The sequence below is a fragment of the Chelonia mydas genome, chromosome 2 (genome assembly GCF_015237465.2).
Source record: "Chelonia mydas isolate rCheMyd1 chromosome 2, rCheMyd1.pri.v2, whole genome shotgun sequence".
Lineage (NCBI taxonomy): Eukaryota > Metazoa > Chordata > Testudines > Cheloniidae > Chelonia > Chelonia mydas.
The window spans coordinates 239,490,477-239,518,139 of NC_057850.1; the positions used below are offsets into that span (position 1 = coordinate 239,490,477).

Genomic DNA, 27,663 nt, shown 5'->3' on the forward strand with positions numbered 1-27,663 from the left:
TTTCATGCTTTGTGTGTATAAAAAGATCTTCTACACTTTCCACAGTATGCATCCGATGAAGTGAGCTGTAGCTCACGAAAGCTTATGCTCAAATAAATTGGTTAGTCTCTAAGGTGCCACAAGTACTCCTTTTCTTATTACACTCCATGTCTCTTTCAAGCCCTTTCCTCAGGATATGGTTTATTCATTCAAACAAAAACCGAGCAAAGAAACACAAAATAAAGCTATTCCCTGACCTACATAGGCCCAGAAGCCTTTCACTACTCCCTGACCACTCAGAGGAACCAAACTCCCGTGACAGCAGCCTCCAGCTGAGCTCTCTGACTCCATTATAGAAAACACCAGATCCAGTACCCCCAGGGTCTGATAATGAAATAGGGCTTCCTGGCCCTTACAGGGGCAGACCATTCTGGTAAGCAGTGGTTTGCTACCAAATCATGTTAGTTAATCCTGCCAGGAAAATCCCACACTACACAACATGTTATCAGTTACTTTTCTGGGTTCTTAGAGCTACAGTGTGTATATGGAGATTGAACATGCTCCTCTAGAGTCGAACTGAATTTTGCCTTTGGAAGCAAAATTAGTCCCTGATTTCAGGTTTCAGAGTAGCAGCCGTGTTAGTCTGTACCCGCAAAAAGAAAAGGAGTACTTGTGGCACCTTAGAGACTAACCAATTTATTTGAGCAAAAGCTTTTGTGAGCTACAGCTCACTTCATCGGGTGCATGCAGTGGAAAATACAGTGGGGAGATTTTATATACACAGAGAACATGAAACAATGGGTGTTACCACACCCACTGTAACAAGAGTGATCAGGTAAGGTGAGCTATTACCAGCAGGAGAGCGGGGAGAGGGGGAGAACCTTTTGTAGTGATAATCAAGGTGGGCCATTTCCAGCAGTTGACAAGAACGTCTGAGGAACAGCAGGGGGGAAAATAAACATGGGGAAATAGTTTTACTTTGTGTAATGACACATCCACTCCCAGTCTTTATTCAAGCCTAAATTAATTGTGTCCAGTTTGCAAATTAATTCCAATTCAGCAGTCTCTCGCTAGAGTCTGTTTTTGAAGTTTTTTTGTTGAAGAATTGCAACTTTTAGATCTGTAATCGAGTGACCAAAGAGATTGAAGTGCTCTCCGACTGGTTTTTGAATGTTATAATTCTTGACGTCTGATTTTTGTCCATTTATTCTTTTACGTAGAGACTGTCCAGTTTGGCCAATGTACATGGCAGGGGGCATTCCTGGCACATGATGGCATATATCACATTGGTAGATGTGCAGGTGAACGAGCCTCTGATAGTGTGGCTGATGTGATTAGGCCCTATGATGGTGTCCCCTGAATAGATAGGTGGACACAGTTGGCAACGGGCTTTGTTGCAAGGATAGGTTCCTGGGTTAGTGGTTTTGTTGTGTGGTGTGTGGTTGTTGGTGAGTATTTGCTTCAGGTTGGGGGGCTGTCTGTAAGCAAGGACTGGCCTGTCTCCCAAGATCTGTGAGAGTGATGGGTCGTCCTTCAGGATAGGTTGTAGATCCTTGATGATGCGTTGGAGAGGTTTTAGTTGGGGGCTGAATGTGACGGCTAGTGGCGTTCTGTTATTTTCTTTGTTGGGCCTGTCCTGTAGTAGGTGACTTCTGGGTACTCTTCTGGCTCTGTCAATCTGTTTCTTCACTTCAGCAGGTGGGTATTGTAGTTGTAAGAACACTTGATAGAGATCTTGTAGGTGTTTCTCTGTCTGAGGGGTTGGAGCAAATGCCGTTGTATCTTAGAGCTTGGCTGTAGACAATGGATCAGGTGGTGTGGTCTGGATGAAAGCTGGAGGCATGTAGGTAAGCATAGCGGTCAGTAGGTTTCCGGTATAGGGTGGTGTTTATGAGACCATCGCTTATTAGCACGTAGTGTCCAGGAAGTGGATCTCTTGTGTGGACTGGTCCAGGTGGAGGTTGATGGTGGGATGGAAATTGTTGAAGTCATGGTGGAATTCATCAAGGGCTTCTTTTCCATAGGTACAGATGATGAAGATGTCATTAATGTAGCGCAAGTAGAGTAGGGGCGTTAGGGGACGAGAGCTGAGGAAGCGTTGTTCTAACTCTACCATAAAAATGTTGGCATACTGTGGGGCCATGCGGGTACCCATAGCAGTGCCACTGATTTGAAGGTATACATTGTCCCCAAATGTGAAATAGTTATGGGTGAGGACAAAGTCACAAAGTTCAGCCAACAGGTTAGTCGTGACATTATCGGGGATACTGTTCCTGACGGCTTGTAGTCCATCTTTGTGTGGAATGTTGGTGTAGAGGGCTTCTACATCCATAGTGGCTAGGATGGTGTTTTCAGGAAGATCACCGATGGATTGTAGTTTCCTCAGAAAGTCAGTGGTGTCTCGAAGATAGCTGGGAGTGCTGGTAGCGTAGGGCCTGAGGAGGGAGTCTACATAGCCAGACAGTCCTGCTGTCAGGGTGCCAATGCCGGAGTTGATGGGGCGTCCAGGATTTCCAGGTTTATGGATCTTAGGTAGCAGATAGAATACCCCGGTTGGGGTTCTAGGGGTGTGTCTGTGCGAATGTGTAATTACACAAAACTATTTCCCCATGTTTATTTCCCCCCCTACTGTTCCTCACACGTTCTTGTCAACTGCTGGAAATGGCCCACCTTGATTATCACTACAAAAGTCATCGCCCCCCCGGTAATAGCTCACCTTACCTGATCACTCTCGTTACAGTGTGTATGGTAACACCCATTGTTTCATGTTCTCTCTGTATATAAAATCTCCCCACTGCATTTTCTACTGCATGCATCCGATGAAGTGACTTGTAGGTCATGAAACCTTATGCTCAAATAAATTTGTTAGTCTCTAAGGTGCCACAAATACTCCTTTTCTTTTTGTGAATACAGGCTAACACGGCTGCTACTCTAAAATTTGTATCTGCATCAGATCTGCAAAAATGATCTGTGGGTATAAAGCTGATATCCAGGGATTTGATGTGAAGAGGTGGTGGGGCTCCAGGTTGAGTGGGAGTGTCCCTCCATTAAAGGGGAGGTGGTGGTGGGGGGGGCTCTAGGCTGAGTGGGAGTGTCCCTCCATTAAAGGGGAAGTGGGGGGGAGCTCTAGGTTGAGTGGGGGGGTGTCCCCCGTTAAAGGGGAAGTGGTGGTGGGGGCTCCAGGTTAAGTGGGGGGTGCCCCCCGTTAAAAGGGAAGTGGGGGGGCTGTAGGTTAAATGGGGGGTGGCCCCCATTAAGGGAACCTGGAGGCGTGATTTAGAGCTCCCCTTTCCCACGGTGGCCATGCTAGTGAAGGAAAGCTTACGCGTGCCCGGCCTTTGCGAAGGAGGTAGGGCTGGCAGCCGTTATCGGCCTTGGACGCTCTCCCCAATTAAAGGGAGGTAGCGCGCCCCAGTGGGGGACACTGTGACTAGTTCTCTGTCCATACCGGTCCCTTTAATTTTTCCGGCTGCAGCAGCAGCCAGGGACGGCGAGGGAAAAGTCACATTCCTCCGGTGGGCGTGCTCGGTGCGAGGGGGAGGGGAGAGAAAGGGAACTGCCCTCCCCACTCCGCGCGCTCATTCAGGGCTGGTGACGGCACCTGGTCACGTGCCGAAGCACGTCACACCGCGCGCGGGGTCCGCTCCGCCAATCATCGGCGGCTGCTGCGGGCTGGGGAAATTTTAGCGACGGCCAATATCTTCCGCTGGCGCAGGCGGGACTTCCGCCAGGAGCCGGAAGCGGGGCTGTGGGTCTCTCATGCGAGCGGGGTGTTGCTGCTTCTGGGATCAGAGACGTTTTGGGCCCCAAGTTCCGCCGCCGCCTCCTCCTTGTCCACGCCCCCCCCTTCCCGCCGCCGCCGCCGCTGCTGCCGCTTCCTTCCCCCGGGTCCCGCTCTCCATCCTCCTCGTCCTGGGATCCGGCAGCAGCGAGGCCCTGGTGGTGGTGGCGGCGGCGGAGAGAGGCCCCGGCCCCCGCGGAGACCCCGGCAGGAGTGAGAGGCCCCAGCCCCCGCGGAGACCCCGGCAGCGGCCCCGGCATCGACCTCAGCGGAGACGCGAGCGGCCCGGGCGGCAGTGGCTGTTGGTGACAGGTGGGTTGAAGGGGCCTCCCCGGGCCCACTCCCTCCCCTTGGCCGGCCTCGCTCCGGCTCCTCCCTGTGCTGCGACCCGCCACCTCCTCTCACCGGGGAGGCGGCCAGGGCCGCCATCTTCCTACCCGCAGATCCTGCTGCTGCGGGAGTTGGATCCCGGCACCGGGCGCTGCTGGTCGTGGCGAGTGCGAGTTCCTCGGTGTGGGGCCGGACCGGAGCCCCGAGCTGTGTCGGCTGCTCAGAGCCCCGCACGGCAGCTGCCCGGCCTTGCTGGGGAGCGCCCTGCGCACTCCCCTACCTGGGGGCTGGATCTCCCGGCCTGGAGCCGCAGCTAGTCGCTGCCTAAAGCGGCTCTGCCTCCCCGCCCTGGTCTGGCCTCCCTGACAGGGAGTCTCGGCGGAGATCCGGCCCCGCAGCAGAGTCGCTCCCCTCGAGGCCGGGATGGGGGCGGGGGTGTCGTGTAAAGATACGTTAGAGCCGTGCACTGCCCTTGGCGGGCGGAGACGTGGGGTCCTTGCACTGCCCCACTCAGCCAGGCGCTGCTGCCTGGATTCTTGTAGGCAAATCTTCCCCTGGACACAAATGAGTTAATATGCCTAGGAGCTTCAAAGGCATGTGTAGGAACACGCCAAAAGAAGCACCAGCAAAAAGTATTGGGTCCTCAGATATTGCTTTTCATCAAGTGTGGTTGCTGTTGGTTTCTCCATTTGCTGCTTCAGCCAAGTTTTCCCCTCTTAATTTTAGTTTGTACAGATACTCAAAATTACTACTTTACATGTTCAGTGCTTTCAATCACCATGTTGCACGTAAGTCCTGTGAGGCAGAAGAATATCACTATTTCTACTTTGCGGGTGTGGATATTGAGGCAAAGTGAAGTTGAGATTTGCCTGTTGTCACAGGGAGAGGTGGTTTCAGAGCCAGTTTGAGTCACAGGTGGGGTTAAAAATCAGGAATTCTGACTTCCAGTCTATTACTTCCTCTCCTAAATCGTGTCTGTGGTCTAGTTTTTCTGGCCTTCATCTGAAAGTTCAACAACATTTGGTTAAGAATCTAACTTAAGTGAAGTAAGAGAAGGGGGTTGCACGTTGGAGCCGTTCATGCAACTTTTTCCAAACTTTACTTTGTGCTGTGAATCTGATTGGGCTTTTTAGAACTACCGTTATTTCCCAAATGATATTTTTTTCCCCCCAAACTTACCTGAGGAGTACTATCTCTAGGGCTGTATATCTGACATGTCAGTTACTGTATACCTTATCAAATCAACTTTCTAAGAAAATGTGTTCTGAAATGTAAAGTTAATCAACATACATTTATCAGTAGTTTCACATCTTCGTTATTAGGATAAGACTTTAGCTTTCTAAATGTTGAAAGAACTGGGATGATACCTGAGAGGCGTACAATGTAAATGGTGCTTTATTTTTCTATATAGTATATAGAAGTGGATATTTTTCAGCCCCAGAATGCTGAAACTTGTATTGTGGTCTAGCTTTCAATAATACAGTAACATTTTAAACATTTTAATTGGTTTAATATATCTGGAATAAATGGTTACTCATATAGAAACTCAAGTGAAAAAAACTAGGTTGTTTTTTTTTTTAATCCATATTTGAATAAGAAAGTGTTTTTTCCCACTTGTGGTAAAGCATAAAGTGTTTCCTTAACTAGTAGTGGTATATTTTTAAGATATATCATAAGTGCATTACCACCTTAAAACTTATAGTACCTTTCTCCTGGTTATTCTTGTCTTCGAATTCCCACACTTTTATATATTGGAAAAAGAAGGCCTGCATAGGAATATTCTGTAACTCGTATCACTTGCTTTTAACTTCATATTGCATGCCTTTATACAAGAATACCATGTAAAAAGGTATGGTTCAATCTAAGTATCGGGTTCATGCATCAGTTGAAATAAATTTGCTTCCATGGTTTTACAGCCGAGAACTTATTTTTAACACTGTTACAGAACAACGTGGAGGTGTTAGACCAGGACTTTCTTCTTTTGAGACACTGATAACGATTTAGGTCATTCTCAGAAGTTCTCTTAAAACTGATGAGAATAGAGTTAAATATTAACTACTTGCCTTATTTTACAGAAATGAAAAATAAGTAATAGTTTTTGTCTAAGCTAAATGTTTTGTGAAGAACTGCGGTTCTTTGTCGTCATTTTAAATCTCATAACTGGCGATAGGGTTTAGCTTTAAATCAGTTATGAGCTTAATGGGCATGGTAGTTTAATGATAAACTTTTATAATTGTTTGTATTAAATATTGAATATTTAGCTGGTAGTAACTGAAAATGTGATATGTTGAAAACATGGAGGGAAGGCATATTCATGTAATCCACATAAAGTGTATTCAGTCCAAGCCAATGATAACGAAAGGTGACAGGGAAAGGGGTATAAAGTACAAGCAAGGTGATCAGGGTTTTGATGATGCATGTCTTATCAGTTAAAAATAACCAAGGAACCTTTAAACTGAACAGTTTTGTCTCTTGTTATCCCTGCACCATTCATCACCTTTATCTCCCCAATTTTGATTCCAGTGTCCTGGTACCACATTCCCTACTTTAGACCCTTTCACTTTTCATAAAGAGCAGTCAGTTTACAAGAAAGAAGTCAATCACATGATCAACTTGTTGCTTGTGTTTGTCCTGGAAGAAATGGGTCTTGAGGAAGGATTTAAATGGAGAGGGTAGTGGCCTTGCTAACCAGCTCAGGTAAAATATTTTGTGCTGTCAGGGAGGACTCCACAAATCAAAGCAGAACGACAGTTGTAAGAAAAGCTAACAAATGGAGTATCAATGCTTGGAATAACTGGCAGAAAGAAGATGGTATAAGAGACAAGGTTGGATAAGCAAAGGAAACCTATTTTCAAGCTTGGGGAAATAAAAAGCCATATTTTTCAGGCATGACATGATGCCTCATTATATCAGGGAGATGTGCTGTCAAAAATGATAGGCTCCAAATGGGAAGTTGTAGCATTTTGTTCTTTAAAATATATATTTAGGTGTTCGCTGGTAGAATAGCTGGTACTAGTCAAATGTGAACAGATACAAACTATATGTCCTTGTTGATTAAGATATTTCCAAGAACTTTGTATTAAGATGTTGCTATTCTAGTAATAAGTCTTGAGAAACAAGATATTAACTAAATAGTTATTTGTGGTTAGTGACTTTTTTTTAAACTAATTGCTTCATCAGACACTCCTGTTACAAAGCTTAATCTAAAAATTGTTTCAGGAAACCTTATGCTGAAGTTCTGGTAAGACTAAAATCTTTTCTTTGTTTAGTGTTGATACTCATAATGGTACTTTTACAGGTTATGGTGCTGTCTCAGGTTGCCCCACAACGAAGCTTTGCTAGTGCTGACCATTGTTCAAACAAGGAATGGATGAATCAACCGGCCAATGTCCAAAAGCAGTTTGCTTACTCATACCCAGTGGCTGGAGGGTTTTATGCTTAAATGAGTCAATACTGCCTTATTTCAAAATGTCTCACTCTAAGAAATCAAAAGAATAGAGCAAAATTAAACAGTTAAAATAAGTGTCTTAAACTTCCTGAAACAAATTAATTATGGCTGTTAAACTGAGTTATGATGTATATTGTGTTTTGCCATCCTCAGGTGCTTTTGAGAACTACATGCACTATGCCTACACTGTGGCAATCTTTTCTCCATTATCACCAACAAAACTCAGACATTAATTGATAGTCCTACACAGCAGTTCAGAGATAGGAAGTGAACAGTAACTTTTCCAGGTTACTGGAACAAAGTTGGGCAGAACATAATTACCCACAATGGAATTTGACTAGGTCACTGGGGTTGGCGTCCTTAATCCTGCCTACGTTGCCACCCAGTCTCTGATAATTAGTCCTCTTATGCCTGAAGGATGGCACAGTGAATTGCACGGTTCTCCCTACTCTTCTTCTAGGTAGCTGAGAATAGCACTTCTTATTTTTCTGTTTCTCATCTAAGTATTCACCTGATGCACTTTGGCTTGTGACATTTAACAAGATTCTCCAAAGTGTTATGATTAGAGCTGGGTGAATAATTGGTGGGTTTTCTTTTCAGTTCAGTGACTGAACTGGTTTTTCTCACTGAAACAAGAAACAAAAATTTCAGTTAGGGTTTTTTCAGTTTTTTGTGTTTTGTGGGGTGTATATTTTTTTAAACAAATCCATCTACATTTCAAAATGACATCATTTTGCAACAAATACATGTTTCATTTAAAAAATTGAAATGAACAGTTAAGTTTTTTTTCAATTTTTTTCTATTTGTTTATTGGGTTGAAAATTATTTGTGAATTCGACAAAGTTTTGGCCGAATAAAAAAAGCAGTGAGGAATTCGGGGGGAGAATGGGAAGAAATTGAAAACATTGAAGTGGTTCACTTCAATTGCCCCAGAACCAGATTTTTGCGTGAAAACTATTTGACCAAAAAATTCCGAGGGTTCTGATGAGGGATGACATTTTATCTTGCTCCATGGTATCAAGATATTGACACGGTTTCAGAGCAATATGGTAGTGTGCGTTGTGCCAAAGTATTTTGACTTGTGGGGAAAGTTTAAGGGTGGAGTATTAGATTTAAATCCAGGCTGAAATTTTGGAACAAGTCCATCCTTTAACAATGAGCCAAAAAACCTGAATTACCAGTAGCTCTGATTACAAACGTGACTGTCAGACTAGCTATCAATAAAAGTGCACTACATTAGGTGTCTTCTGTGTACCAGTTTGCTTATTTTTAAAAGATTGTGCATTAGTGTTATGTTGTGGGCTGGAGCATGGATTAGTTGCAAAAAATAATGTTGAAGTGATCAACCTCCATTGAGCTATTTAATTCATTTTTTGTCAAATATAAAATCTTACCTAATCATGGTCAATAATTCAAGGTAGAATGTCCTAAAAGTGAGGAAAATAGCAAGTTTAATGAACATACATTTGTGACCACTTGAAATTAGTATAGTTTATAAAGACTTGGATCTTGCCTTTAGGACATTCACAAGCATAAGCTAAAAGATTCTTAAGTTACATCGGAAAAGTTTTTTGGAGTCACCTCTAGGGAAAGTGAGAAGGAAACTGACTTTAGATTGTCCTGTAAAAGAAATTTAACCATTTTTTATTAAAAGAATCTTCCTGAATTGAGCCAACATTTTCATTGAAAGAAAACTGGTTCTTAAGAGCTTTTTCTTTCATTACCTGTACTATCAATTGTATTTGATCTCATAGTAGAGCTCCCACTTGGGCTTTGAATGTGTCAGCCCTTTTGTTTTGTTGTCATGCTCCAAAGATCTGCTGTGGTTGAAGAAAACATGTTGTACCAGTACTGCCATAGCTTCCCCGCTATATGCTCTGGTCAGTCCTAACTCTAACAAATATCCCAGTGACTTTTTAAATCCTTTTGATTGCCCATTTTTAAAAAAACATTAAATATATAATGGGTCTTAAACTAAGCAGTCCTGCAAATTGGTTGGATAACATCACTTTCTTAGAAAACCTGATGAATCATGCAAACTGCATGTGAAGGTTAGAGACTATTTCTCAAAGCACTAAAAAATCAAATGATCTAATGTCTCAAACTTCAGTGAAATGCTCTTTTACTTAAATAAGGAAAACGCTTGTTGTGGACTCAAAATATGCAGTTTTAGAATATATATTTCAATTGTTTAGAATATAAGCCCGTTAAGATCTGTTGAATTAGACCAGACTTTTGACCTAAACCTTGGTAGTGCCCATTAAATTAACTTTATAGCTTCAAGATGAAACTTTCAGTCTTGTCTCTGGTTGCTAGAGCAAGAGGCAGTGTTCCAGTCAATACCTTGGTATCAAGTATCGGGGGTAGCCGTGTTAGTCTGTATCTACAAAAACAACAAGGAGTCCGGTGGCACCTTAAAGACTAACAGATTCATTTGGGCATAAGCTTTAATGGGTAAAAAACCCACTACTTCAGATGCATGGAAAATTTCAGATGCAGGCATTATTATACTGACACATGAAGAGAAGCAATGTGAAGAAGAAATACCTTGGTAGTATCTCTGGTTTATCAAGGGAAGGCACTTAAGGCAAAATGTCAGCCCAGAGCTAGACTTCTTTCTCTTTTCTTGTTGGGTTAAATCATGCCTTTGTTTTAGAGGTGTATAGTTGTACTGAAATATGAAACTACAGTATCATAGACCAGAGGTTTTCAAACTGGAGGGGCAGACCACTCTGGGGGGTGTGGAGTATACTCCGGGGAGGGAGGGCATGAGAAGCTTTTGCAGGGGGAGGGGGGGAACGAGACTTATTGTGCACATTTTACCTACAGCAATGAATAACCTGAAAAGCTGATTCCTCCAGACCTATCCAGTCCTCAGATGGTGCTGTGCATTTTGACAGTGTTCTGTTTAGCTTGCATAGCATTGTACAAAGTCGTTGCTATCTGTCATTAATCCATTCGCTATGAGGCGGTGTGCCCATTTAATTGTAAGCATGGACCACAATTGCAGATTTGCTTTTGCTCGTTTTACAATGGATTGTTGGCTCATTTGTGCAACAGTGGGGGGGGGGGGGGGGGAGGGGAGGGAAACAGATTTGAGAGAAGCGCCGCTGCCGCTACACCTATTAGTATTTGTATTTATGTGGCGGGGAGGGTGCTGTAAACTTCTACAGACATGAAGACGGGGGGCATGATCAAATAAGTTGACCCTGTCATAGACCAACTAGAAGACTTGCATTCTGAGAAGCTAAAAAAGTAAACCTTCCAGTATACTCTCATTTCCATTTTAACTTAAAGCAAATTAGGGGTTTTTGTGCTAATCACAGCTCTCAAGTGGCTTTACCTTCTAAAAAACTAAAATTACAAAAAGTAACTAATTCCTGTGTCTGTCGCCTTCATGGTATTTCTAAGCTCTGGAGCTTTAGAAAGTTAATGGTGTACTCCGGGGCTAATGTGGTTCTGTTGGGTTCTTCTGGATAGTTCTGATTCTGCTGCAGTCTCTGATGTTCCCTTGAGGCTCTGGGACACCCTCAGCGGTAGTGCTGGTGTCTTGTCACTAGGGCCCATGTCTGGGTGGAGAGAGCGCCAGAGGGTTGTCTTGCATCAAGCTAGCATATGTTAATTTGAGGGGGCAATGTGTACCTTAAACTTCAAGTTGAAAACTGTTTTTCCTAGAGCTTCTAGCAGAGCTCTCAGTATTGCAAGAATACATTACCAAGTCTTCTTGGTGGCAGGAGAGGGGAATGGTGAGGAAAACGTAAATGTCATCTTTGTAAATAAGGAAAAGGAAGTAAGATATAGTGGTTACAGAACAGGGAATTAATTGAGTTTACTGTTCTAGTCCCAGCTCTGATAAATTGGCTGTGGCTCTGGGGAAGACACTCCATTATATATAAAATGGATAAACCTTCTTGTCCCCTTCAAGGGTGTTGTAGTGAATCACTGCATCTGTTAAAGGCTTGAGTCCCTTCCAAGGAGCTCTAGAAGTGTAAATGAAATATTGGGTGATATGTCTTGGCACTGGCCTTGAATGATTTAAGGAGTTATTTTGCAGCTCTACCATTTATTTTGAGGACCTAAGCGTAATTTCTGAAGTGACCCTATGTCAAAACTCTGTTTCCAGTGATGTTGGTAAATTAAGATGTGCTGTGTTCCTTACCCCACAAAACATTCAAATTTCAGTTTCAAGAAACATTGTGTGTTACTCAGAAATAGGAATAAAGCCTTGCATTACAAGTCAGCAAAAGCATTAACATGAAAGCTGACTCCCATGACTGAGTTGGTAAGAGCCAATGCAAGCAGCTTATGTTTATCTTTACTACCATAAAGTGAAAGAGGTGTTCGTGTAGTCGTGTTGATGCGGCAGCAGTATAGATGAGCTCCTTTAAGCAATAGTTGGGTTCTAAATGGAGTCATAGATAATTGCTTCTTAAGACAGTGGAAATATTAGAGTAACATTAATTTTCTGGACTTCATCTGCATCCTCGAAAGAGATAAGTACTCAAAGAGTTGCAGAGGTGAGGTGGAAGACAAAATCTGAAATCACAGTCCAATGGGGAAAAAAAGCAGCCCCCCCTTTTTTTAATCTGTATCATCAGTAAACCCCTTCCAGTGTCAATTATAGTTAAGTTTTCCACTACAGTCGGGGGAAAAAGGGACTCAGCTCTAATGCCCAAATTTGCAGACTATGGACACTTACTGCTGAAGGCAAATTTCAATCTAAGATTCAATAGCTTTCTAGAAACAAACTACAACTTTTATCATACCCTATAAAAAATCTTTGTCCTATATGCACTTAGATGAATTTCCCTTTCATGAGGCTTTTCTTAGTCATGTGAATCTCTCATCACCTTCACCTGACCACTAGGACTAATAGCCATGTGAAATAAATATAGAGAAACTTGTCAGTTCTCCTCTTCCCCCCCCACCCCTCTCCTTCACTCTTAGATTTAGATTTATTTAGAATGCATTGTGGCTCAGTATCTGGCACCTGGAATTTTTTACAGTTTTGCATATGTAGTGACTGAGAAATAGAAGAACAAAACTACTAATCTCGCTGCAAGTGTAGAATCTTTGAAATGTCCAAGTGTGGTTTTTGCCTTAAGTGGTGAACCTTTTTAAGCCTCTTCTTGAACCTTTTGTTAGGTCACAAGGTCATGTGTGACCATGACTGTTACTTAAAACTGCTGACTAGCTTGGAGGGGAATACTGCAAAGCTGTGAGATTACTTAACCATGTCTTCTTAAACTGTATTGTTTGGAGCACCATGTGCATATGTGTATAAATAAATCAGCTCATACTTTCACTAAAATCATTAGTAAACCTGTAAAATCTTTTGATGTGACTAGGAGGCTCTTGTTAGCTGTCTTCTGAACCACTTCTGCCTAGGAGTTTAAATCTTGTGATTTGGCCAGCTGAGGAGCCAGTGTAGACAACATCTACATGGATGTAACACAACCATAGCCCTCCATCAAGTCCAAGACAAGCTTTGTTTTTTCTGTTATTAGAACACATTTATTTGTTTGTCAGTGTGCGTTGATCATTCTGCCTTTGTGTGCATACTTAAAGGGGTGGGATGGAAATGTTATGCAGCTTTTAATCCAAATGGCCTTCATGGAGACTATGAAGGCCAGAACGTTGTAGCAATTGGGTGTTGGTGAATTAGCTCTCTTTAATGCGGTCTTGAACTTTTAGTAGAGCTGTAAAACCGTTTTCTTTCTCCTGTATAAATGTGCTTTCTTTAGCTCTGCTTTAAAAGCAGGACTTCTTTGTTGGTGTAAGAAGAGCTAGCATAGCCATTTGTGACAGTTGTAGGCTGTAAGTGCTGGAGACTATGATCTCCCAGCCTGTTCTTTCTAGGCATATGGTTGTCTAAAGATTGTTGAGGAGCTTTGTTTTAGATTTGAAATTTACAAAATGGCATCCTGGCAGAGCATATTGAAACACGTAAATACTACAGCGAAACTAGACAGCTTTTCAGGGCTCTTATCAAAGTGTTTACAGTTTTCTTCTTCAAAGTAGGTGAAACAATAATAAAACCGAGCAAAAAAGTTAATACTTTATATAGAGAATTTTAATAAGTGCAGAAAAATCAATTGATTCGTCTCACCTAGTTCTGGTTTTCTGGTCCTTGATCACTGAATGTGTAGGCATTAATAAACTGTGGTTTCATCTTCAGCAAGAGACACCTGTTTACCACCCATCTCCAAGCTTGTAGTCAATAGGTACTGAAGTATGTGATATATAATTGCTAAATATTATAGTGCTCTAATTTTTCAAAATGCTGTACAAACACTAACTACCCCCCTTAGCCTGTGAAGTAGGAATGGGAAGTAGTATCCCTGTTGTACAAAATGAAAACTGAGGCAAAGATTAACTGAGTTTAATTAAGCAGACCTGGGGTTAGAACTCTGAAGCACCTAGCTCCCAACCAGAGGTCGGCACCACCATATTGCGTGAAGGACACTTGAGAAAATTACCATACTTAGTGATGGACATTGGGTGGGTTAAGTCATTCAATCATTCAACGTTACTTGAAAAATTACCACGGGCCTCAACATTTTTACCACAGATGCTTGTGTCCATGTACGGATATGTTGCTGACCCCTGCTCCCAACTCTGTGGTTGTTCCTAGACTATGTTGCCTTTTAGTCAGACAACTGTTCTTTGGTTTCTGATTCAAAAGGTAAGTGATCAATGACCAACCAGCTCACTTCCTTGGTTACAATGCAGGAGTTCACTTGAGACTGTTGTGGGAATTTTGCATCTTACTACAAATGCAACCACCTGAAATGACTTAGATGTCTGACAGTGGGGCTTGGCATCTGCCCTGCTGCAGGTAGCCCTTCAGAAAGCAGCAGAGCAGTAGCAGAGTGAAATCAACTTGACTTGTGTCAGTTTCACTCTAGAAGCTCCAGCACCCAAAGCAACATTTAGGGTGCTCTACTTGCAGTACTCTGCTGCTGCTGAGGATGCTCCCTTGGGGAGAAGGAAGGAAGAAACAAACCTATGTCTCTTCCTCCCATCTTCTTTTTTTTTCCCTCCCCACACCCTCACAAATGATATTAATTTTGTTTGGTTTCCTCATTGTGCCCCCTAATAACAGAAGATAACGTTTATTTGCCTGCAACTCCTGCACAGTTGCCCAGCTGATAGAGAGGAATTGCCTCAATTAACTCCACTGCTGTTCTCATTGGTGAAATACTATTGGTAGGGGCAGCAGTAAAATTAGGGAAGGAGACCATATGGGAGGTTAAATAGTTACAAACTGAGTTCAGAGGAAAGTGATGGAGTAGTGTTGTAGTGACTACTCATTTGGGATGCTCTCCCCTTTTGTCTGAGGTAGCAGAGGCTGTGAACGCCTCCTCTTGAGAGTGAGGGAATTCCTGGCCTAGCGTTAGCTGCTTGTTGACCTAAAATTAAGACACTTGCCTAGGGTATGAGAAATCTAGATGTGAAACTTGAGCAACCCTCTGTCCTCAATTAGACGCTATTTAAAAAAAAAAAGTGTCAGCCCTCATGTGAAAGGATATTCACTGTTATGGAGGGGCTCTGGGTGTGAGGGATGTATAGGGGACACTGACAGACACCCCCTTAGGGTATGTCTACACTACGAAATTAGGTCAAATTTATAAAGTCAGTTTTTAGAAATCGTTTTTATATAGTCGATAGTGTGTCCCCACACAAAATGCTCTTAGCGCATTAACTCAGTGGAGTGCTTCCACAGTACCAAGGCTAGCGTCGACTTCCAGAGCATTGCACTGTGGGTAGCTATCCCACAGTTCCTGCAGTCTCCGCTGCCCATTGGAATTCTGGGTTAAGATCCCAATGCCTAATGGGGCAAAAACATTGTCACGAGTGGTTCTGAGTACATGTCGTCAGGCCCTCCCTCTAGCAGAGTAACGGCACACAATCGTTCTGTGCCTTTTTTCTGTGCAGACGCCATACCACAGCAAGCATGAAGCCTGCTCAGATCACTTTGGCAATTAGGAGCACATTAAACACCACGTGCATTATCCAGCAGTATATGCAGCACCAGAACCTGGCAAAGCGAAACCGGGCGAGTAGGTGACGTCAGCACGGTGACGAGAGTGATGAGGACCTGGACACAGACTTCTCTCAAAGCACAGGCCCTGGCAATGTGGGCATCATGGTGCTAATGGGGCAGGTTCATGCGGTGGAACACCGATTCTGGGCCTGGGAAACAAGCACAGACTGGTGGGACCGCATAGTGTTGCAGGTGTCGGACGATTCCCAGTGGCTGCAAAACTTTCGCATGCGTAAGGGCACTTTCATGGAACTTTGTGACTTGCTTTCCCCTGCCCTGAAGCGCATGAATACCAAGATGAGAGCAGTCCTCACAGTTGAGAAGCGAGTGGCAATAGCCCTATGGAAGCTTGCAATGCCAGACAGCTACCGGTCAGTCGGGAATCAATTTCGAGTGGGCAAATCTACCGTGGGGGCTGCTGTGATGCAAGCAGCCAACGCAATCAAAGATCTGCTGATAAAGGGTAGTGACCCTGGGAAATGTACAGGTCATAGTGGATGGCTTTGCTGCAATGGGATTCCCTAACTGTGGTGGGGCCATAGACGGAACCCATATCCCTATCTTGGCACCGGAGCACCAAGCCGGCGAGTACATAAACCGCAAGGGGGTACTTTTCAATAGTGCTGCAAGCACTGGTGGATCACAAGGGACGTTTCACCAACATCAACGTGGGATGGCCGGGAAAGGTACATGACGCTCGCATCTTCAGGAACTCTGGTCTGTTTCAAAAGCTGCAAGAAGGGACTTTATTCCCAGACCAGAAAATAACTGTTGGGGATGTTGAAATGCCTGTAGTTATCCTTGGGGACCCAGCCTACCCCTTAATGCCATGGCTCATGAAGCCATACACAGGCAGCCTGGACAGTAGTCAGGAGCTGTTCAACTACAGGCTGAGCAAGTGCAGAATGGTGGTAGAATGTGCATTTGGACGTTTAAAAGCACGCTGGTGCAGTTTACTGACTCGCTTAGACCTCAGTGAAACCATATTCCCACTGTTATTACTGCTTGCTGTGCACTCCACAATATCTGTGAGAGTAAGGGGGAGACGTTTATGGTGGGGTGGGGGGTTGAGGCAAATCGCCTGGCCGCTGGTTGCGCGCAGCCAGACACCAGGGCGGTTAGAAGAGCACAGGGGGGTGCGGTGCGCATCAGAGAAGCTTTGAAAACCAGTTTCATGACTGGCCAGGCTATGGTGTGAAAGTTCTGTTTGTTTCTCCTTGATGATCTCCCCTCCCCCGCCCCCCGTTGGTTCACTCTACTTCCCTGTAAGCTAACCACCGTATCTCGCCCCTTCGATCATTGCTTGCAGAGGCAATAAAGTCATTGTTGCTTCACATTCATGCATTCTTTATTAATTCATCACACAAATAGGGGATAACTGCCAAGGTAGCCCAGGAGGGGTGGTGGAGGAGGGAAGCACCGGGATGGGTAGTGGAGGCGGGAAGGACAAGGTCACACAGTACTTTAAAACTTATTGAATGCCCACCTTCCGTTGCTTGGGCAATCCTCTGTGGTGGAGTGGCTGGGTGGCCGGAAGCCCCCCCACCGCATTCTTGGGCGTCTGGGTGAGGAGGCTATGGAACTTGAGGAGGAGGGCAGCTGGTTACACAGGGGCTGTAGCGGGGGTCTGTGCTCCTGCTGCCTTTTCTTCAGCTCAGCCATACGCTGGAGCATATTAGTTTGATCCTCCAGTAGCCTCAGCATTGAATCCTGCCTCCTCTCATCATGCTGCTGCCACCTATCAGCTTCAGCCCTCTCTTCAGCCCGCCCCCTCTCCTTCCGGTCATCTTGTGCTTTCCTGCACTCTGATATTGTCTGCCTCCACACATTCGTCTGTGCTCTGTCAGTGTGGGAGGCCAGCATGAGCTTGGACAACGTTTCATCGCGAGTGCGTTTTTTTTTCGCCTTCTGATCTTCGTTAGCCTCTGGGAAGGAGAAGATCCTGTGATCCTTGAAACACATGCAGCTGGTGGAGGGGAAAAAAAAGGACAGGGGTATTTAAAAAGACACATTTTATAGAACAATGGGTACACTCTTTCATGGTAAACCTTGCTGTTAACATTACATACACAGCACATGTGCTTTCGTTACAAGGTCACATTTTGCCTCCTCCCACCGTGTGGCTAACAGCAGGGAACACTTCTGTTCAGCCACAGGCAAACAGCCCAGCATGAACGGTCACCTCTGAATGTCCCCTTAAGAAAACCACCATATTTCAACCAGGTGACCATGAATATCACTCTCCTGATATAACAGAGATAAAGAACAGATGTTGTTTGAACGCCGGCAAACATACGCTGCAATGCTTTGTTCTGCAATGATTCGCAAGTACGTGCTACTGGCCTGGTGTGGTAAAGTGTCCTACCATGGTGGGTGGAATAAGGCTGCCCTCCACAGAAACCTTTTGCAAAGGCTTTGGGAGTACATCCAGGAGAGCTTTATGGAGATGTCCCTGGAGGATTTCCGCTCCATCCCCAGGCACGTTAACAGGCTTTTCCAGTAGCTGTACTGGCAGCGAATGCCAGGGCAAACTAATCATTAAACACACTTGCTTTTAAACCATGTATACTGTTTAAAAAGATACTCACCAGAGGTCCCTTCTCCACCTGGCGGGTCCGGGAGGCAGCCTTGGGTGGGTTCAGGAGGTACTGGCTCCAGGTCCAGGGTGAGAAACAGTTCCTGGCTGTCGGGGAAAACCGGTTTCTCCGCTTGCTTGCTGTGAGCTATCTACAACCTCATCATCATCATCTTCCTCATTCCCCAAACCTGCTTCCGTGTTGCCTCCCTCTCCATTGAAGGAGTCAAAGTACAGGGTTGGAGTGCTGGTGGCTGAACCCCCTAAAATGGCATGCAGCTCATCATAGAAGCGGCATGTTTGGGGCTCTGACCCAGAGCGGCCGTTCGCCTCTCTGGTTTTCTGGTAGGCTTGCCTCAGCTCCTTAAATTTCACGCGGCATTGCTTCGGGTCTCTGTTATGGCCTCTGTCCTTCATGCCCTGGGAAATATTTGACAAATGTTTTGGCATTTCGAAAACTGGAACGGAGATCTGATAGCACAGATTCCTTTCCCCATACAGCGATCAGATACCGTTCAGTCCATGCTGGAGCTATTTTGCGATTCTGTGACTCCATGGTCCCCTCAGCTGATGAGCTCTGCACTCGCCTGCAGCTTGCCATGCTGGCCAAACAGGAAATGAGATTCAAAAGTTTGTGGGCCTTTTCCTGTCTGCCTGGCCAGTGCATCTGAGTTGAGAGTGCTGTCCAGAACGGTCACAATATAGCACTCTGGGATAGCTCCCAGAGGCCAATACGGTCTAATTGCATCCACAGAACGCCAAATTCCACCCGGCAAGGCCAACTTCAGCGCTCATCCCCCATGTCGGGGGTGGAGTAAAGAAATCTATTTTAAGAGCCCTTTAAGTCAAAAAAAAAAAAAAAAAAAAAAAAAAAAAAAGGGGGGGGGGGGGGGCTTTGTCATTTGGATGGGTGCAGAGTTAAATCGATTTAACGCTGCTAAATTCGACCTCAACTCCTAGTGTAGACCAGGGCTTAATGTAGTATTTTGGATTCTAATATCTAAACTGTATTCTTAAATTTATTCACCTAAATTTAGGTTATTGCTGATTATGTACTCTGTATCCTATGACTTTTAAAAACAAGCTTTGTATTTGTAGGTAATCTAAGCACTATACCCAGACGTACAGACACTCTCTTTTGTCAACGTGTATATTATATAACTTTAACATTAGCATTAATAAAAATTTTATATCTGTTCTCTCAAGCAAAAAGGCAGGAAAGGGACAGGTTCATACAAACCACAGACCACAATCCACTCTGCCAACTTCTGGGATGGCAAGACAGTGTGCAGAAGGGAAGGCTAATGGTTTGTTTAAAATTACAGTTGCGTGTATTTGGAATCAGTAATCGGGTAAAGGCATGCTGTCTGGTAGTAGTAAGGTGTGTACCCGTGGCTGGCAAGGGTGAGGGCGCATGTGCTGTTAAATTGACTTAAACTTACGTTGCCTTTGTCTTGCGGTTTTATGTCAGGTATATTATGAAGAGTCAACTTAATTGTTTAGCAGTTTTTTTGTGTATCATTATGTACTTTGTCTTCAAGCTTGACAAAAGCACTGAAAATAAATTTAGCTGTAAAAGCATTGGAAGCAAACCTAAAATTGCTTATTGCACATATATGTTTTCCTTATTGACTTCAAGGCACAGAGTGCTCTTATCAGACACCTTACACAAGTACAGGAGTACTTGTAGCACCTTAGAGACTAACCAATTTATTTGAGCATAAGCTTTCGTTAGCTACAGCTCACTTCATCGGATGCATTCAGTGGAAGATACAGTGGGGAGATTTATATACACACAACATAAAACAATGGGTGTTACCATACACACTGTGAGAGTGATCACTTCAGGTGAGCTATTACCAGCAGGAGAGCGGGGGCAGGGGGACCTTTTGACCTGCTGAAGTGAAGAAACAGATTGACAGAGCCAGAAGAGTTCCCAGAAGTCACCTACTACAGGACAGGCCCAACAAAGATAATAACAAAACGCTACTAGCCATCACCTTCAGCCCCCAACTAAAACCTCTCCAATGCATCATCAAGGATCTACAACCTATCCTGAAGGATGATCCCTCACTCTCACAGAGCTTGGGAGACAGGCCAGTCCTTGCTTACAGACAGCCCCCCAACCTGAAGCAAATACTCACCAGCAACCACACACCACACAACAGAACCACTAACCCAGGAACCTATCCTTGCAACAAAGCCCGTTGCCAACTGTGTCCACCTATCTATTCAGGGGACACCATCATAAGGCCTAATCACATCAGCCACGCTATCAGAGGCTCGTTCACCTGCACATCTGCCAATGTGATATATGCCATCATGTGCCAGCGATGCCCCCTGCCATGTACATTGGCCAAACTGGACAGTCTCTATGTAAAAGAATAAGTGGACATAAATCAGACGTCAAGAATTATAACATTCAAAAACCAGTCGGAGAACACTTCAGTCTCTCTGGTCACTCGATTACAGATCTAAAAGTCGCAATATTACAACAAAAAAACTTCAAAAACAGACTCCAACAAGAGACTGCTGAATTGGAATTAATTTGCAAACTGGATACAATTAACTTAAGCTAGAATAGAGACTGGGAATGGATGGGTCATTACACAAAGTAAAACTATTTCCCCATGTTTATTTCCCCCCCCCCCCCCTTTCCTCAGACGTTCCTGTTAACTGCTGGCAATGGCCCACCTTGATTATCACTACAAAATTTCTCAATATTTCATGCAAGAGGATTGCCATTGAAAGTCCAAATTTGATGAAAACCCTTTTGGCATATATGTTAATGCCCGGGATTTCTGATTTACCCTCACTTAATTTTGTGTCCTGACCTGTGTCCAAACGTATTAATAATGATTAGGAATAGCAGTATCAGGCTTAGAGACAAGTACAGGAGCATCACCCATGTAGAGCATAAGCTTGTTCTCTCTTCGTATCCCATCCTGGTATGATGGGTATGTTGATTTGCCCGGATGGAAATGGCTTAACACTGTAAAGCTAAACAAACAGAAGAGGAGAAAGGGGGCAGTCATGCCTCAGACCTCTCTGTAATGGAACAAAAGGCAGAAATAATACCATTGGTATTACCCTGTAAGTCAGGCTAAAGCAGAAAAGCTCCATCCAAGCAATGAATTGGTTATCAAATCAAAATTTTGATATTACATGAAAAAATAGTCCCAGGTTATGCAGTCAAAGGCCTTATCAGCATCTGAAGAAATGACAGCTAAGGATTCTTTAGAATCTCTCAAAGTGGCAATAATATCAATTGACACACATTATCTGAGCCATGTCTATTATAAAGGAAGCCTACCTGATTTGTGTGTAATATGAGAGAACTTTGTCCAACTGCATAACAAGCTTTTGCTTAAAATTTTAGTATCACAATTGGTTAAATAAATTGGCCTGTAATTACTACACAGTCTGAGGTCTTTTCCAGGTCTAGAAATAACTGAAATTACAGCTTCTCTTAGAGTGGTGGGAAAGTTTGCTCATTCCTGGCCTCCTTGACAATATTCATTAATCTAGGAGGTGAATTTTTGATAAAATTCATTAGGAAACCAGTCTGTGCCAGTAGTCTTTCCAAACTTTTATTTCTTTTATTGCCTGAGTCAGTTCTGTGATTTCTAGCGGGGTGTCTAGAAGTTCCTTCTGAGACTTAGAGATGAATATCCTAGACAATCCATTAGAATAGTTACTAGGGCATCTTTACCAATACCCTCTTCAGCTAAACATAGTTTTAAATCTGTTTTAATTGTTGTATATAATTTGTTACTGTCGAGAATAGCAACAATCTCATTTCTGTTAGCCTTTTGTGCCAATAGCTCGCCAGCTCTCTTGCCAGATTCCCAGTAATCTTGCATCAAACAAAATAACGTAAACTCTGCCTTTTGGGGCAGAAGTTTATTGATTTCATACCTTTTTGATGAGGGTTCTGCGTTTCTTTGGGCAGAAGCATAGTCTTCATCCCAGGTCTTAATTTCCTTTGCAATGGTATCAATTCTATGTTCTCTCCACTCCTTTTATAAAGGTCACATAATAGTTGATAGGGTCTCTGAGGAAGGCTTTCATGGCTTCCCAAAATGGGGCAGCTGGTGAAGAAATGGCAGCATTTCTTTTAAAGAAAGAAAGAAAAAAGTTCTTACATCATTTGGTAACTCCAGTGAGTATCAAATTTCAGAGGTATTCAATCTCACACTTTAGTTGGTGGGTACATACCCTGTAGGCCTAAAAGACATACATAGGAGCATTGTCAACTATAACAATATAACAGTACCACAATAAATGATGGGATTTATCAAGTGATAATAGTAAGAAATAGTCCAATCTTGAATGTGTTGAATGACCTGCTGGGGAAAAAACAAAACAAAACTGGGCAATCCTAAGGACAGAGGCTATAATTGCCACATACCTTGTAAGCCTGAATCAGGCAGGTATATATGAAGTACCTGACGGGTATTAACGGTGTTATATGGAGATGGAGAAATTTATCTAAGACTGGATCTAGAGTTTCGTTAAAGTCTCTAGCTATAATAATTGGATCTGACCCTTGTCATTTATATTCATAAAGTATGAAAAAAATTAGGATCATCTCTGTTTGGCCCATAGAGATTGGCAAAGATGATTACAGAATTGCCAGTTTCAGCCTTAAGGACAATGCATCTGCCCTCATTCAGACCTCTTTTGATCATTCAACTTTTTATGTATTAATATAGCATTGTCTCTCTTTTTAGAATTAAAGCAACTAGAAAATGAGGCCTACCTAATCTCTGTTCAGTTTACGATCGTCAAGTTCTGTCACATATCTCTTGGAGCATGGCGATGTCAGCATTAGTAATGTGTATTTTGTAATAGGGTTATTAAAACCCTTTATATTCCAGGAGACATGTTTGTTTAATTATGGGTGCCTTCGTTGTTAAAATGTACCAGATGAAGTATAAAGTCAGTTTGTGAATAAATGAGAAATTGCAAATTTTCTTGAACAGGGTATGGTTCTTGCATAGCTAAACAGCAAAAGTTTTATATAATCCAGGGGAGGCTGTTGCTTCCCAGTATATATTCAGCAGGCGTAGGAAGGAAATTTCCAGCATGGGAGGATAATGGGAAGGGGGGGAGAGAGAGGAATTAAATAAGTGAAAAAACAAAATGGGGAAAAGATAGTGGAGAGAGAAATAGACATTAGTACCATATAGTCAAAAAGAAGTGTCTTGTTTAAACATCCAAAATTCCCACTTGCCACCTGTGGGATGGGGAGGGTGGCTGCATGAGGTGAAACAGCCCCTGGGGACCAAATGTTACAGCTATAGTAATCCCCTTTACCAACAGAGCCTTGATACATTAGTCTATAAGGAAGCACCATCTAATAAAGCAATGGTATTGCTAAACCTCTGATTGTCTGAAGCTGCATGATGCGGGATGGAACACTTGAAATTGCCCTGGTCTGTTCATTCACTCCCTTCTGGCCACTGTCAGAGATGGGATACTGGGCTAATGGACCGTTGATCTAACTCAGTATGACTGTTATGTTCTTAACAGCTTCTTTTTTCCCCTCTGGATTTCTGCAGTATAAGTTCCTTAGTGATGAACTTCAGTCAGTGCTCTAGGCTGATCTTCTGAAACTGGTTTGGGGGCAAGGAACTGGCGTACCTGAGGTATATCAAAACAAAAATCTTGGTTAGGGCATGTTAGGAGTTTAGGGACAAATTCAGAAAATTTATCTTTCTGTATTCCCACAATCCTGATGTTACATCGTCATGAATGGCTTTCTAGATTAGTTAGCTTGGTCTTAATAATCTTGATATCATTCCAGTTCTTCATAACGTGTAGTTGGTTGTCTTTGAAAACATCATCCGCTTCAGAAATTGTGTTCTGCTTCACTCATCCATCTGAATAGAGCTTGTAGTGCACTGTGAATCTTAGTCATGGTGGTCTGTAGGGTAGATGCAATTTCAACAGTATCTGTGGCCACGGCTTGCAGAATGGCCATCCACTTGCGTTCCATCAGTTTCAGGCAACCATTTGTAGAAGGTGAGGAGGCAGATCTCCATGGGGGTAGCGGAGGCAGTGTGCTTCCAGATATTGGAGAGAGAAATGCTGAGCTAAAGGGCATTTTGGGGGTTTCAGTAGTTGAATGGTGGGTTTTAGGAGACAGTGTTTGGGGATTTTCTGTGGACTGCTTAGGAACTCAAGCAACCTGCATCCACTTTGGTCACAGTGCCCTCTGGTGTCTAATTTGTTATAAAAATTAAAACTTCCATATGCAAAATCTGTGGTCCCAACAGCCATCTTAATGTATTAGTAATTTTTTTTGTTCTTCTTGGAAAAGATGCAGTCCACAGTGAGTCTGGAACTGGCCAGCAGTTCTGAAAGATCTAAAACTAAAAAAATTAGTCTAAAATTATTTGTGTGCTGAATCCTGAGTCTTAGTTCCAGGGTGTAAATCAGCCTAAATGCAGACCCCAATTTAAGAAGAACATTAAAGGCACACTGTCAACTTAATTCATAGATTCCAAGGCCGGAAGGGACCATAGTGATTATCTAGTCTGACCTATAACACAGGCCATAGAATAATTCCTCAAAATAATTCCTAGAGAATATCTTCAACTTTATGGTGAATCCACCATAACCCTTGGTAAGCTGTTCCAATGGTTAATTTGTTATACCAATAAAATAAAAACCATCAGGATCTTATTAAAGGGGAAAAGACAAAATACCACATTTGTTGTGAATAAAGAAAGAATCCTAGTAAGCAGTTAGTTATAGCTATAACATTCCATTCAATTTCATATTTATTCACACATTCGTGCACACGCACATGTTCTGCAAGGTTGTTATCATAGTTACCAGCCTTTGAGTTGCTCATGCCAAGCCACTGGCCAGGTGGCCTGGACATGAGGAGGGAGCAGGGCCTCATCAGACGCACATCTGATGCTCCTGGAAGTTGGTTTGCAGAATCAGACCCCAAAGTTCTCACTTTCTAGAGTCCATTTTTATAGAAATTTCTTCCTATGCCAGTCTTTGGGAATTGCTTCATCATGCTGTTGCTGAATCAATCAGCAGATGGCACATTCCTGACGGCTCCGTGCTGCCAGATGTTATCTTGTTCTTTGGTTCTCCCATTCTTGAGGCTGTTGGGTGGATTCCAGTCTGCCCTCCGGGGGTCCCCTGGTTATTTCCACTTGACGCCTCCTTCAGCCGATGGACACTGGATTCTTAGGCTGGCACCTCCCTGATCATTTAGTTATTATCCACACCAAGCATCCATCCACATACATCCTCTATCTCTATTTTAATCACAAATCGAGATGAATACAACAAAAGGGCGGGGAGTCTCTGGGTGCTGTTTCTGTTGTTACAGAGTATTGCTTTGAATCTCTCTCTGTGTGAATAGTTGTTACAAAGAATTGCTTTGAGAACAGACTCTGTCTTAGAATGTACTAACACAATTAGCAGCTTGCAAGTTTCACACAGAGGGAGAGAAACAGTACCAAAAACCAAGAGACCTCTTAGTTTAAATTCCAGGGTATTACTAATTATGGGGAATCAAACTCATTTGTGATTTTAATACAGAACTTTAATATGATCCAACAAATTACCCTCACTGTTAATTTTTTTTAACACCTTCGTCTGAATTTGTCTTGCTTCAACTTCCAGATGTTGGATCATGTTATACCTTTCTCTGCTAGGTTGAAGTGCCCTTTATTAAATTTTTAAGACTGTAAACAACTCCCTCCCTTAACCTTCTCTTTTTGTTCCGCTAAATACTCAAAGAGCTCAGTCACAATAAGGCATGTTTCCTAATTGCTTAATCATTCTCATGGTTCTTCTCCAAACCCTCTCCAGTTTATCAACATCCTTCTTGAATTGTACACACCAGAACTGGACACAGTATTCCAGCAGTGGTCACATCAGTGCCAAAAACAGAGGTAAAATAACCGCACTACTCCTACTCAAGATTCCCCTGTACAGGCGTCCAAGGATCGTTTTAGCTCTGTTGGGTACAGTGTTGATTTGGGAGTACATGTTCAGTTGGTTATCCACCAGAACCCACATATCTTTCTGAAAGTCACTGCTTCCTAGTGTAGAGTCCCCAATCTTGTAAGTATGGCTGACATTCTTTCTTCCTAGATATATACATTTATATTAAAACGGTATTATTTATTTGCACCCAGCTTTACCAAGCAAATCAGTTTGCTCTGTATCAGTGACCAGTCCTTATTGACTACTCCCCCAATTTGTGCAAACCTGATCAGTGATGATCTTATGTTTTCTTCCAGGTTGCTGATAAAAATGTCAAATAGTAAAAGGGCCATGAACTGTTGCCTCTGGGTCCTCACTAGAAACACAGTTGCTCAGTGATGATTCACTGGTCACAATTACATTGAGACCTATCTCTTAGCTGGTATAGTCTGTTTAAAGCATGCCATATTAACTTTAAATTCTAGTTTTTTAAATCAAAATATTGTGAGGTATCAAGTTAAACACTCCCTCATTTAATGTTTTATTAATAGAGTCCTGTGTCAGCTGCTCCATTATCTTGCCCAGGATCAATGTCAGACTGACAGGTATATGATTACTCAGGTCATCCCATTCACCCTTTTAAAATATTGACAATACCCGTAGCTTTCTCCTAATCTTCTGGAACTGCCCCACTGTTCCAAAACTTAGTGAAAGCAAATATTAATGATCCAACGAGCTCCTCAGCCAGTTCTTTTAAAACTCTTGGATACATGTTATCTGGACCTGCTGATTTTAAAATGTTTAACTTTAGTAGTAGTTTAAATCCTACTTCACTTTATCCGCAAATAGCGTGCAAAGACTATTATGGATGAAAATGGAGAGAATCTATCTTCCAGTTATTTTGTGCATTTGTGCACTAAGGCTTGCATATAGGGAAACACAGGGATGCTATATAGTTGATTTTACTTTGTGTGGATCTTTTTTAATGTGTTAAAGTATAGAAAAGAAACCCTTTAAATCAAATCGGTAAAAAGTGATTGTAAAACCACAAAATGACATGGCCTAGGAGGAGGTATAGTACCTGAACCACTTAAAAACAAAAAACAAAGAGTACACTTGAGCTGATGGCATCCCTTTTAAATTCATCTCTGGCTAATATGGTAAATGCACAAGTCACTACTATTGATTCCTTCAGTAACTAAGCTTTCGTATATTAGATGAAGTGTGCAAGTCAGTTTAACCTGAAATCAGAAACTTTAACCTGAATTCATTCATTTATTTTTTTAAAAACACAACACTATTAAAAACTTCAGTGTGCGCATGTATATATTTAAAAAATAATCTGTTTAAAATAACATTAAAGTTGCTCCAAAGTTAGAATTGAGGTTGCCTGTGTAACCTTAATTTGTCCCCTTTGTGTATGTGCATTATGATGTATTCTTGAATTGTGATCAGACTGTTTTTTCCATGAGCCCTGTTTTCATCAATGCACAGGACAGCCAGTGCTTACTTATTAAGTAGCTGTTCAGTATTTTTTTTTTTCC

The 27,663-nt window shown here is 42.9% G+C and overlaps 1 protein-coding gene across 1 annotated transcript in view; it reads left to right on the forward strand.

Annotated features, from left to right (window-relative positions):
• The first annotated feature begins 3,930 nt into the window (after positions 1-3,930).
• Positions 3,931-27,663, forward strand: part of LARP4B (La ribonucleoprotein 4B) — a 109,896-nt gene continuing 86,163 nt past the window's right edge. The window contains exon 1 of the mRNA XM_037891024.2: positions 3,931-4,072. The gene's annotated coding sequence lies outside the window, so the exon portion shown is untranslated. The remainder of the gene's footprint in view (positions 4,073-27,663) is intronic.